The 11,753-nt window shown below is 43.6% G+C and overlaps 1 protein-coding gene across 1 annotated transcript in view; it reads right to left on the reverse strand.

Moving 5' to 3' along the window:
- The window catches only part of LOC124721780 (potassium voltage-gated channel subfamily H member 2), an 887,059-nt gene extending 876,784 nt beyond the window's left edge, over positions 1–10,275 (reverse strand). Inside the window, exon 1 of the mRNA XM_047246894.1 lies at positions 10,227–10,275. The gene's annotated coding sequence lies outside the window, so the exon portion shown is untranslated. The remainder of the gene's footprint in view (positions 1–10,226) is intronic.
- Positions 10,276–11,753: the final 1,478 nt, after the last annotated feature.

Below are 11,753 nucleotides of genomic sequence, written 5' to 3' on the forward strand. Positions count from 1 at the left end.
CCCCTTCTCCGTCAATATTCCGTTGCAATTTGACGTCATTCTGACCAGTGGTGTTATTTCTACAGCGGTTTGAAAGTTTAGCTTTACTTATAAACATCCTGTATACAAATAAGTTTGTACGGGGGGACCCTCGGAGCACGAGTCCGACTCGTATTTGTCCATTTTTTAATTTTTTTTAATTTTCATTCTGACCAACTAGGATCAAGTAACAACTTTAATTCCTCTTCTTTATTTGTTGTTTCCTTACTGCATCTTTTACTCATGTTATCTTTTGCTTTCTTCTGTACATTTTGTTCCCGATTCCTTTCTTCTTCTGCCTCGAACGCGTAGTAAATTTAGTGTCTAAGAAGCTTTCTTTCGTTACTTCCGATTCTTCGATGTTGTTCCTTTCTAGTTAGTTTATTCCTGTAATCCAAACATTTCTCAATTGCTATTTATTCGGTAGTGTCCAAACAAGATCAACCTTAGCTTTGCCATTACTTCTGATACTTTCACTATTTTTTCTTAGATCATCTCGTTACACATTTTCCAACCATCTGTAGTTTGTGTTACACCCGTTATTTTTCTAATAATTCGTCTTCCTAGTACCTCTATTCTCTCCAGTTTTCATTCATCGTTAAGCATTTACATGCATACAAACATCCTTGTCTTGGCATTGGAGTATAGTGTTTTAACTTCCTTCTTCTACATATGCACTTCTTGTTATAGATTTTTTTTTTGACAAAGCATATGCTCTTTCCATTTTCGTAACTCACATGAATTAAAAATGCTCTAGTCCATTCTGAGCTATAGTTTCTACAAAATATTTAAATTTACTGATTCGTTATTTTACCTGTTTGTGTTTCTATTTATTTTGATGCTTTTTTATATTTGTCTTTCTTTCAGACGAAATTTTGAGACCAGTTTTCTTCGCTATTTTTTCTAGAAGATTTATTTGAACAACCGCCTGTGTTAGATTTTCTGAAGGTATTGGAAAATCATCGCGAAAGCCAAGAAGTTTAACTTAATGCTGTTAGTTTTTCATCTCAGAATTATTGGTTCAATTTTTTTGATTTTTTACCTTACTGTAAGACATTTCCAGGGGCAGATGTGGACTCTGACCACAATCTATTGGTTATGACCTGTAGATTAAAACTGAAGAAACTGCAAAAAGGTGGGAATTTAAGGAGATGGGACCTGGATAAACTAAAAGAACCAGAGGTAGTACAGAGATTCAGGGAGAGCATAAGAGAGCAATTGACAGGAATGGGGGAAAGAAATACAGTAGAAGAAGAATGGGTAGCTTTGAGGGATGAAGTAGTGAAGGCAGCAGAGGATCAAGTAGGTAAAAAGACGAGGGCTAGTAGAAATCCTTGGGTAAAAGAAGAAATATTGAATTTAATTGATGAAAGGAGAAAATATAAAATGCAGTAAGTGAAACAGGCAAAAAGGAATACAAACGTCTCAAAAATGAGATCGACAGGAAGTGCAAAATGGCTAAGCAGGGATGGCTAGAGGACAAATGTAAGGATGTAGAGGCCTATCTCACTAGGGGTAAGATAGATACCGCCTACAGGAAAATTAAAGAGACCTTTGGAGATAAGAGAACGACTTGTATGAATATTAAGAGCTCAGATGGAAACCCAGTTCTAAGCAAAGAAGGGAAAGCAGAAAGGTGGAAGGAGTATATAGAGGGTCTATACAAGGGCGATGTACTTGAGGACAATATTATGGAAATGGAAGAGGATGTAGATGAAGATGAAATGGGAGATACGATACTGCGTGAAGAGTTTGACAGAGCACTGAAAGACCTGAGTCGAAACAAGGCCCCCGGAGTAGACAATATTCCATTGGAACTACTGACGGCCGTGGGAGAGCCAGTCCTGACAAAACTCTACCATCTGGTGAGCAAGATGTATGAAACAGGCGAAATACCCTCAGACTTCAAGAAGAATATAATAATTCCAATCCCAAAGAAAGCAGGTGTTGACAGATGTGAAAATTACCGAACTATCAGCTTAATAAGTCACAGCTGCAAAATACTAACACGAATTCTTTACAGACGAATGGAAAAACTAGTAGAAGCCAACCTCGGGGAAGATCAGTTTGGATTCCGTAGAAACACTGGAACACGTGAGGTAATCCTGACCTTACGACTTATCTTAGAAGAAAGATTAAGGAAAGGCAAACCTACGTTTCTAGCATTTGTAGACTTAGAGAAAGCTTTTGACAGTGTTGACTGGAATAATCTCTTTCAAATTCTAAAGGTGGCAGGGGTAAAATACAGGGAGCGAAAGGCTATTTACAATTTGTACAGAAACCAGATGGCAGTTATAAGAATCGAGGGACATGAAAGGGAAGCAGTGGTTGGGAAGGGAGTAAGACAGGGTTGTAGCCTCTCCCCGATGTTGTGCAATCTGTATATTGAGCAAGCAGTAAAGGAAACAAAAGAAAAATTCGGAGTAGGTATTAAAATTCATGGAGAAGAAATAAAAACTTTGAGGTTCGCCGATGACATTGTAATTCTGTCAGAGACAGCAAAGGACTTGCAAGAGCAGTTGAATGGAATGGACAGTGTCTTGAAAGGAGGATATAAGATGAACATCAACAAAAGCAAAACAAGGATAATGGAATGTAGTCTAATTAAGTCGGGTGATGCTGAGGGAATTAGATTAGGAAATGAGGCACTTAAAGTAGTAAAGGAGTTTTGCTATTTGGGGAGCAAAATAACTGATGATGGTCGAAGTAGAGAGGATATAAAATGTAGGCTGGCAATGGCAAGGAAAGCGTTTCTGAAGAAGAGAAATTTGTTAACATCCAGTATTGATTTAAGTGTCAGGAAGTCATTTCTGAAAGTATTCGTATGGAGTGTAGCCATGTATGGAAGTGAAACATGGACGATAAATAGTTTGGACAAGAAGAGAATAGAAGCTTTCGAAATGTGGTGCTACAGAAGAATGCTGAAGATTAGATGGGTAGATCACATAACTAATGAGGAAGTATTGAATAGGATTGGGGAGAAGAGAAGTTTGTGGCACAACTTGACCAGAAGAAGGGATCGGTTGGTAGGACATGTTCTGAGGCATCAAGGGATCACCAATTTAGTACTGGAGGGCAGCGTGGAGGGTAAAAATCGTAGAGGGAGACCACGAGATGAATACGCTAAGCAGATTCAGAAGGATGTAGGTTGCAGTAGGTACTGGGAGATGAAAAAGCTTGCACAGGATAGAGTAGCATGGAGAGCTGCATCAAACCAGTCTCAGGACTGAAGACCACAACAACACAACCTTCCAATTCCAGAACCTTACAATTTCTTCCTAAAACGCAGTTAGACAGTGAAGCTGTAATACCATTAACTTTAGATATCATATTTGTCAGAGTTTCACGACTTATGTTCGCTAATTTAGTTTTAATACCAAATTCTTTTATGATTTTATCTACTGTTTCTCTGTCGACCGAGTCAAATGCTTTCTGGAAAATAATTTTTGATGCTACTACAGGTCTGCAAGTCAACATTCCTCAATGAATTATTAATTTTAAGTTAAAAACCTGTTTTGTGCAGAAGCTTTCTTTCGAAAATCTGCCTGAGGTTCTCCCTGTTGTTTGCCTAAAATTTCTTTAACTCTGTTCGAGGTAATTTTTAATAATGTTCGATAATAGACATTTCTCTGCAATTGTTGACTTTTTTCATTTTCATGTAGTGCATAAATCAATACTATTTTCCACTCTTCGGGAATCTTATGTTTCCCATGCGTTTTCAACCATCAAGGGTAGGAAATACACTGCGGACTTTTCCTTAACAAAGAAACTAACTCTTCCTCATATAATCGGGAACAGGCCAAAGCGCATCCGGCATCGGACTGTGCATAAAGGAGAGTCAATGTCTCTACCATTATCAAGAACTTCAATCCCTTCAATGGGAATGCTCTCCATAAAAAACAAGGTAATCTCCGAGGAACATTCGGGAGCCACATTAAACACAACATACAAACGAGGTAGAGAAAAGCGAGTGGATTGAACTTCTTGTAAAAATACGATATCCGTACAGGAATCATAGATAAACCGAAACAACGAAGCGAGCAGCAGGTCCGATTCAAAAATGGTTCAAATGGCTCTGAGCACTATGGGACAACATCTGAGGTCATCAGTCTCCCAGAACTTAGAACTACTTAAAGCTAATTAACCTAAACACAGCACACACATCCATGCCCGAGGCAGGATTTGAACCTGCGACCGTAGCGGTCGCGCGGTTCCAGACTGAAGCGCCTAGAAGCGCTCGGCCACAACGGCCGGCGGTCCGATTCCACCCGATTAACATGCAAAGAGAGAAACACATAAACCTGCATACGTTAACAAGAAGAAACGAAATTCCATCTGCTGACCAAATGAACTACGTAATCAGTATGTATCACGACCCATTGCTGAGTCCACTGATGATACGTAAGGTGGGGGCTTGTACCCCCGCCACTGGAATCTTCACATTTCTCTTTTTTACGAGCCACTGCGTGCTCAGTTTGGACGCGTTGTTTACAACGATTACGACGCAATACAGCATCGGCAGGCGACGCCTGCAGTTCTTGAAAATTAAACAAAGTAGGTGACAAACAAGAAGCCGCGGAGATCCATCCCGCAGGATGAGCTCCCTGCAATGCAGATTGACGCACAAGAGAGGTGTCAGGCATCACAACATCTGGATCGACAGTTACCATTTCCTGGCCACCAATCTCCTCCAGTGGAGTAACAACAGTTGGTCGTTCCGACGTCACCTGAATGGGTGACATCAAGGAACAGGTAACCCTAGGGGGGCCTCAATTTACTGCTGTTGAATCACTGGAAAATCAGAAGGCTCAGCGACTTCCCCACTCTTGGGTGGTTTCGACGGAGCTACCTCAACCGCGGGAGGAATATCACACTGAAGCGCCAAAGAAACTGGTATAGGCATGTGTATTCAAATACAGACATAAGTCAACAGGCAGAATACGGCGCTGCGGTCGGCAACGCCTATATAAGACATGTGTCTGGCTTACTTGTTACATCGGTTACTGCTGCTACAATAGCAGGTTATCAGGATTTAAGTGAGTTTGAATGTGTTATAGTCGGCGCACGGGCGATGGGAGACAATATCTGCCAGGTAGCGATGAAGTGGGGGTTTTCCGTATGACCATTTCAGGAGTGTACCGTGAATATCAGGAATCCGGTAAAACATCAAATCTCCGACATCGTTACAGCCAGAAAAAGATCCTGCAAGAACAGGCCCAACGAGTCTGAAGAAAATCGTTCAACGTGACAGAAATGCAACACTTCCGCAAATTCCTCCAGATTTCAGTGCTGGGATATCAACAAGTGTCAGCGTGCCAACCATTCAACGAAACATTATGGACATGTGATTCTTGAGTTTCTCCCCGCGTATTTGATAATCAAAATATCCACCGGTGTACTGCCGGTCTACAGTGTCCAACGGGCACAATATTTCGGCGGTCATACATGTCGCCATCATCAGGTGAACCGACGGACTGAGCTCCTGTGAACGTGCCGGCACGGAGATCCGTACGCTATGGCTGCTCAGAGGGAACTGGGTTCGGGCACGACGGCGGCCGATTTAAATACCCTCCGCCAGCGGCGCGCTCCCTCCGCTGTCCGCGCCCCGCGCTACGGTCGCGCGGTGGAACAGATTGCGACGGCGTCTGAGATGACGTCGGAGTGATGGCCCTGTCCGCCGAGGTCGTCACAACTATACGTTTGCTCGATTTACTCTTTATTAACCCAATCGCTGGTTCCCAAGCCTTGCTAAGATAATAGCCACAGTCACGGTTTATGAGGTCGTCATTGGCGCGAATTTCGATGGCCTTTCTAACAACGCTGTCCCAGTATCTCGACGTCTGTACCAGAATCCTCTTGCGTTCATACTCCATAGCGTGATTTTCCGACAAACAATGTTCAGCGACCGCCGACCTGCTCGGATACATCAGTCGTGTGTGCCTCTGGTGTTCACAGCATCGATCCTCGACGGTACGCATCGTCTGACCAATACACGACTTGCCACATTGACACGGAATCTGGTACACGCCGGCCTTCCTCAAACCGAGGTCATCTTTGGCGCTCCCCACCAGTGCACAAGTTTTATTCGGAGGACAAAACACAGTTCCGACCCGATGTTTCTACAAAATGCGGGCGATTTTCCCCGAGAGTGCGCCTGTATATGGAATAAACGCAGTGCCTACCTCCTCCCTCGTGATTTCATCTATCTCCACAGGTTGTGCTGTAGTAGTTGGGCGGAGAGCACGAGTGGCAGATTCAACGTGCTGTTACTTCGGTTACATAGGCCGCTGTGTTTGTGGATTTTCTGGGGCCAAAGTAGTCTTGGGAAAGAAATTTTCCATATAAAGTATATAAATGATAGAAGTCATAATACAGGTGCAAAAAATTCTGAGTTTTTTTTTGTATAAGTTCCAGAATTAGAAACGAGGGTGGTAGCTAGTAATTAACACACCTACCGAAAGAAATAAATATACAACAGGTCTTGAAAAGAAATATTTCTAGGTACGACAGATATCACTTTCTGGTTTGAAAGTGTTCTTTTCGTCTCATAGTGCAGGAGCATAACGATCCATTCAAATTAATGTGACAACCACCCATGTTCGACGTCAACTTGCAGTAACTACTCACAGCATTAGCAGTGAGGGATATATACACTGAGATGACAAAAGTCATGGGGTAGCGACATGTGCATCTACAGACGGCGCTAGTATCGCGTAAACTAGGTGTAAAAGGGCAGTGCATTGGTGGACCTGTCAGGTGTGTTCAGGTGATTCATGAGAAAAGGTTTCCAACATGACTGTGGCCCTACAACGGGAATTATAAGACTTTGAAAGCGAAATGCCAGTTGGAACTAGATGCATGGGACATTACATTTCAGGAATAATTAGGGCATTCAATATACCCAGATCCACAGTGTCAAGAGCGTGTCGAGAATACCACAATTCAGGCATTACCTCTCACCACGGACAAAGCAGTAATCGACGGCCTACACTTAACGACCGAGACCAGCGGTGTTTGCGTAGAGTTGTCAGTGCTCACAGACAAGCAACATTGCATGAAGTAACCTCAGAAATTATTATGTGACGTACAACGAACGTATCCGTTACGAAGGTGCAGCGAAATTTGGCGTTAATGGGCTATGGCAGCAGATGATCGACGCGAGTGCCTTTGCTAACAGCACGACAGTCTGCACAGTCTCTCCTGGGCTCGTGACCATATCGGTTAGACCCTAGACGACTGGAAATCCGTGACCTAGATGCTCCCAATTTCAGTTGCTAACAGCTTATGGTAGGGTTCGTGTGTGGCGCAGACCCCAAAAAGCCATGGACACAAGTTGTCAACAAGGCACTGTGCAAGCTCATGGTGTGGGCTGTGTTTACATGGAATTGAATGGGTCCTCTGGCCCAACTGAAGCCACAGTTGATTGAAAATGGTTATATTCAGCTACCTGGAGACCATTTGCAGCAATTCATGGACTTCATGTTCCCAAACAGCGATGGAATATTGATGGATGACAATGCGCCGATTCACTCATCCACAATTGTTCGCGATTGGTTTGAAGAACATTCTGGACAGTGCGAGGGAATTATTTGGTCACTCATATCGACATAACCGAGAGGTCAGTTCGTGCACAAAATCCTGCACCGTCAATACTTTCGCAATTATGGATGGCTGAAGAGGCTGCGTGGCTCAATATTTCTGCAGGGAACTTCCAACGTCTTGTTGAGTCCATGACATGTCGAGTTGCTGCACTAAGCCGGGCAAAAGGATGTCCAACACAATATTACGAGTTATCCCACGATTTTTGTCACCTCAGTGTAAAGCATATCGGGGAGATTCGGAAAATAGAGAAGTCGTTGTAATGCGGAAACGGAGCGATTTATGTGACGTCCACAAGGGCACGAGCATTGGCTTCGGAGGCAAGGGTGGACGAATTTCCGAAAATGGTAAGTCCGTAAATTGTTCGTTTGCCGCCATGGTTTGAGTATGACGTGCATGGTAAACTGGCTCTAACCAACACCAGCGCCGAGGCAACTGTGACACACAACGGGCCATAGACGAGAGGGGTGAACAACGGATGTGGAGATGTGTACAGGCGAACAGGCATGCAACTATTGAACAACTTTCCGCCGAGATGAACGAGGGGGCTACCAATTGTTCAGTGATGCCACGTTGCTGCGTGTGTGCCTCCGCAGCAGGGGCCTGATTCGTGCACCCATGCTGACTGCTGTTCATCGGGGACGAAGGCTGGAATCTGCAAACCAGTACCGCAACTGGGCGTCCTCTGAGTGGCGACAGATGGCCTTTTCAGATGAATCGCGTTTTATGCTCCCTCGGACAGATGACCGTTGGCGTGTACGACCCTGCAACAATCGTCAGAAGGCTCCAGGCCGGAGGGGGGAGCTTTACGGTATAGGGAATGTTTTAGTGACATTCCTTGGGTGCTGGCGTCAGTCCAGAAGGCACAGTGGATCAACAGAAGCATGTATCTATCCTCGGGGAACATGTCCACCTCAATATGTAATTTGCTTTTCCTCATGACGATGGAATCTATCAGCAGGAAAATGCTACGTGTTACACAGCTCGCAGTGTACTTGCGTGGTTCGAAGAGCTCCAGGATGAGTTTACCGTACTTCCTTGGCCATCAGACTCTCCGGATTTAAACCCAGCCGAGAATCTGTGGGATAACCTCGATCGGGTTGTTCGCGCTATCGAGAAACCTAGCGCAGCTGGCCACGGCACTGGAGTCACCATGGCTCTACATCCCTGTCGGTAACTTTCAGAACCTCACTCCTCACTGGCTCTCTTCCTGCATGTATCGCGCTGAAGAAGGTGGTTTTTCAGGATTTTTATGGGTGATCATATTAATGTTACTGGACAGTGTAGATGTATTATTGACATGAGGTAATTCAGGCATAATTTCATTTCTTTTTAGTTTTAGCAGGCATTCTAAATGATTTGTGCCTTTGATTAAAAACACATATGTGATTAGCAATACAGCTTCAGTTAATGTAGCACTGCTTCATAATTTTTCAGAAAGACGTCGCTGATTTTCTTTAATGGGAAGCTAAAAACGAAAATGATACTAACCACAGAAAATACAGAAAAAGACTACTCAAGAATATTTATAATCAAATATCAGTCTGAAAGACTTTACTAAATGACAGTGCTCTTACTCTTATAAAGTGGCTGTTCCGGATTATTGTGGAAGATGTAGCTGCTACTTGGAGCCTCGGAACTAAGGTTTTCACTGCCAATGACTACACGCAGGTTAGGAAAAACGAATAAATTTGTTGTGTCACAGCTTCGAAGCACACTAAAATACGCTAAAGAGGACAGTAAAAACCGCAACAGTACCATTGGATACACGTGAACCAAAGGCAGTGTCTTCGAGTTCCGTAAGGACTTTGGGTGAAAGTTAAATTTCAAATTGCGCAATTAATCTGCAGGTACAGTGACTTTTATGGAATCCAGGAACATTGGAATCCCAACTCGGTAGTAGGTAACAAGTTGAAACCAGTTTTCCTTTAATAGTATTCGTTATGAACCCTCTAAAATGAGCAGGAAAGTGGGCTAAATGTGAATACGTTCGCTAAGAGCGTACTAAGGAATTAGAGAAGTACTTCTGCGAGTACAACAGCAGGGATGTATCTTTTCAGTTAGAGGACTGGCTTTCAAGTGATATCCAAGCCATGTCTCTGTAAAATTTCGTAAATCACTAAAATATCGGAATCGCAGCTGAATCGTCTGCCAGTAATTGGATATTTTACATCGTTACCCGAAGACTTTCTGAACTTCTTCGGCGAAGAGCTGAGTTTTTCTGGAACGTAACTTTCCTTTTCAACTAAGAACGAGTAATCGCATGTTCGTGAAAGTAATGGAGATACCTCAATCGTTCATTATACACGGTGTCAATAATGGGGAACGCATCTTCAGAGAGAATTTCACGTGTTCACCCTTCAGGCGGCAGCGATTCAGGTGCCCCAACTGTGCTCATTCTCGCCGCTCTTCAACTACTGATGGTCTGGTAGGGAAATTGTATTATGTTATAGAAGAGGTTACAATATTCGGAAACGAGAGAGATCACCATTAAGCTACAGATGAGTCAGACATCCGTCTCCTGTCCCGTGCCCTCTCGGAACTCCCTTTGTTGTCATGATAAGCAAAGAGCTACTCCGAAGTGCAGAACTGCATGCAGTGCTGTGTACCTCTTTGCCGATGGCCTTGATGGGCTGCTGTCCAGAGGGCAGGGGGCCCCCGTTGGCGGCGGCCTCGATGCGGACTATGGCGTCGCGCACCTCGGCCACGCCGCCCCCGCCGCCCCCGCCGCCGCCGCCGCCCCCGCCGCCCCTGCGGCCGGACAGCCGCACGCTGGACCATTTGCAGTCGCGGGCGATGGACGATCTGGACGTTCTCTTGCCGTACAGGTCGTATTTAAGGCTGCCGCCCTTACGGCTGTGCTGAGAGTCGTCTGCAGCTCCGGAGGCGCCCAGCAGCTGTTTATCCATGCCGGCTGATGCTCGCTACCCCACATAAAGCACTCACTTCCTCATTTACAGCTACACTACCCAATGTACTATATATATCCTTGTACGTGAAGGATTTGTGCGTTTCAGCGTCAACGTGTCTGTGCGAAACTATGATAATTACGAACGCCAACCAACAAAAGCCTCTACTCATTTACCTAATATTAACGAGTTTCACGATTGTGAAATCGTGCTATTAAGTTAATATTCGAAGACGGGAACACATACTTTTAAAAAGAGTTATCAGGCTTCAGTTTCACCGATTTCTCCAGTAAATTTATCACACTATTCGGCCGCGAATCAACTGAGCGTTTAGTTAACTGTGTAGTCAACAACTATGCTTTTGCACAACTTTATAATGTTTTACATTTGCGAACAATCTTTATTGTGCGTGTTCACTGCATTCTTTTAGAGTTTCAGTTGTTCCTTCAGTCTTCTCGAAAGTACGACGAGGATTGGTGTGTTGTGTATACGACTTTGTCAACATCCCCCCTTCTGCCACGATGACACATATCGACAGCTTAGCTGCTCCTTAATCTGCCTGTCGAAAACATTTATGCAGTCAAATATAGCACTAAATTAGCAATTATACTTTATTTCTAAAAATTACAGCATGAAGAATCATGAAAAGTTACTTTCTCAATACACGAGACATCTGATCAGCGAGCTGGTACACTCCACCACGAGCGTGTACACTTAAAAGAAGTAAGCTACGACACTGCTTGTAGCTCTGTCAGCCAACTTCTGCCAAAAATTTGTAAGACGCCACGTGACTAAGATTCCGGGCCCTTGCCAATATCCACTGAATAAAACATCTTATCCATAATGCATTGACATCTCTGACATTGCCACTGTATAAAGTTTATAGCCAAAGTCTCTTCGAAGCTGTAAACACAGAAAATGTGATTCACAGTTTTCTGTATATGAAGACTAGAAGAATTAATTCAGTAGCTATTTCTGCGCACTTCATGAGCTGTAGGTCGTGTAGACATGTAAATGATAACCATGCCACACTGATACTTTTCGACGTACAAGACTTTGTCCAATAAAATCATGATCAACCACCTAATTTCTTCGTAAGCTATTCTACTTTAATGTTATGTCTTCAACTTACTGAGGAACCATAATCACTGGTAATTAGAAATTTCCAGATGTTGGTCGTTTGTGCTCAGGAACAAAAATTGGCTTGACACCTTAATTACTAACGTA

The sequence above is a fragment of the Schistocerca piceifrons genome, chromosome X, assembly GCF_021461385.2.
Source record: "Schistocerca piceifrons isolate TAMUIC-IGC-003096 chromosome X, iqSchPice1.1, whole genome shotgun sequence".
Classification (NCBI taxonomy): Eukaryota; Metazoa; Arthropoda; class Insecta; order Orthoptera; family Acrididae; genus Schistocerca; species Schistocerca piceifrons.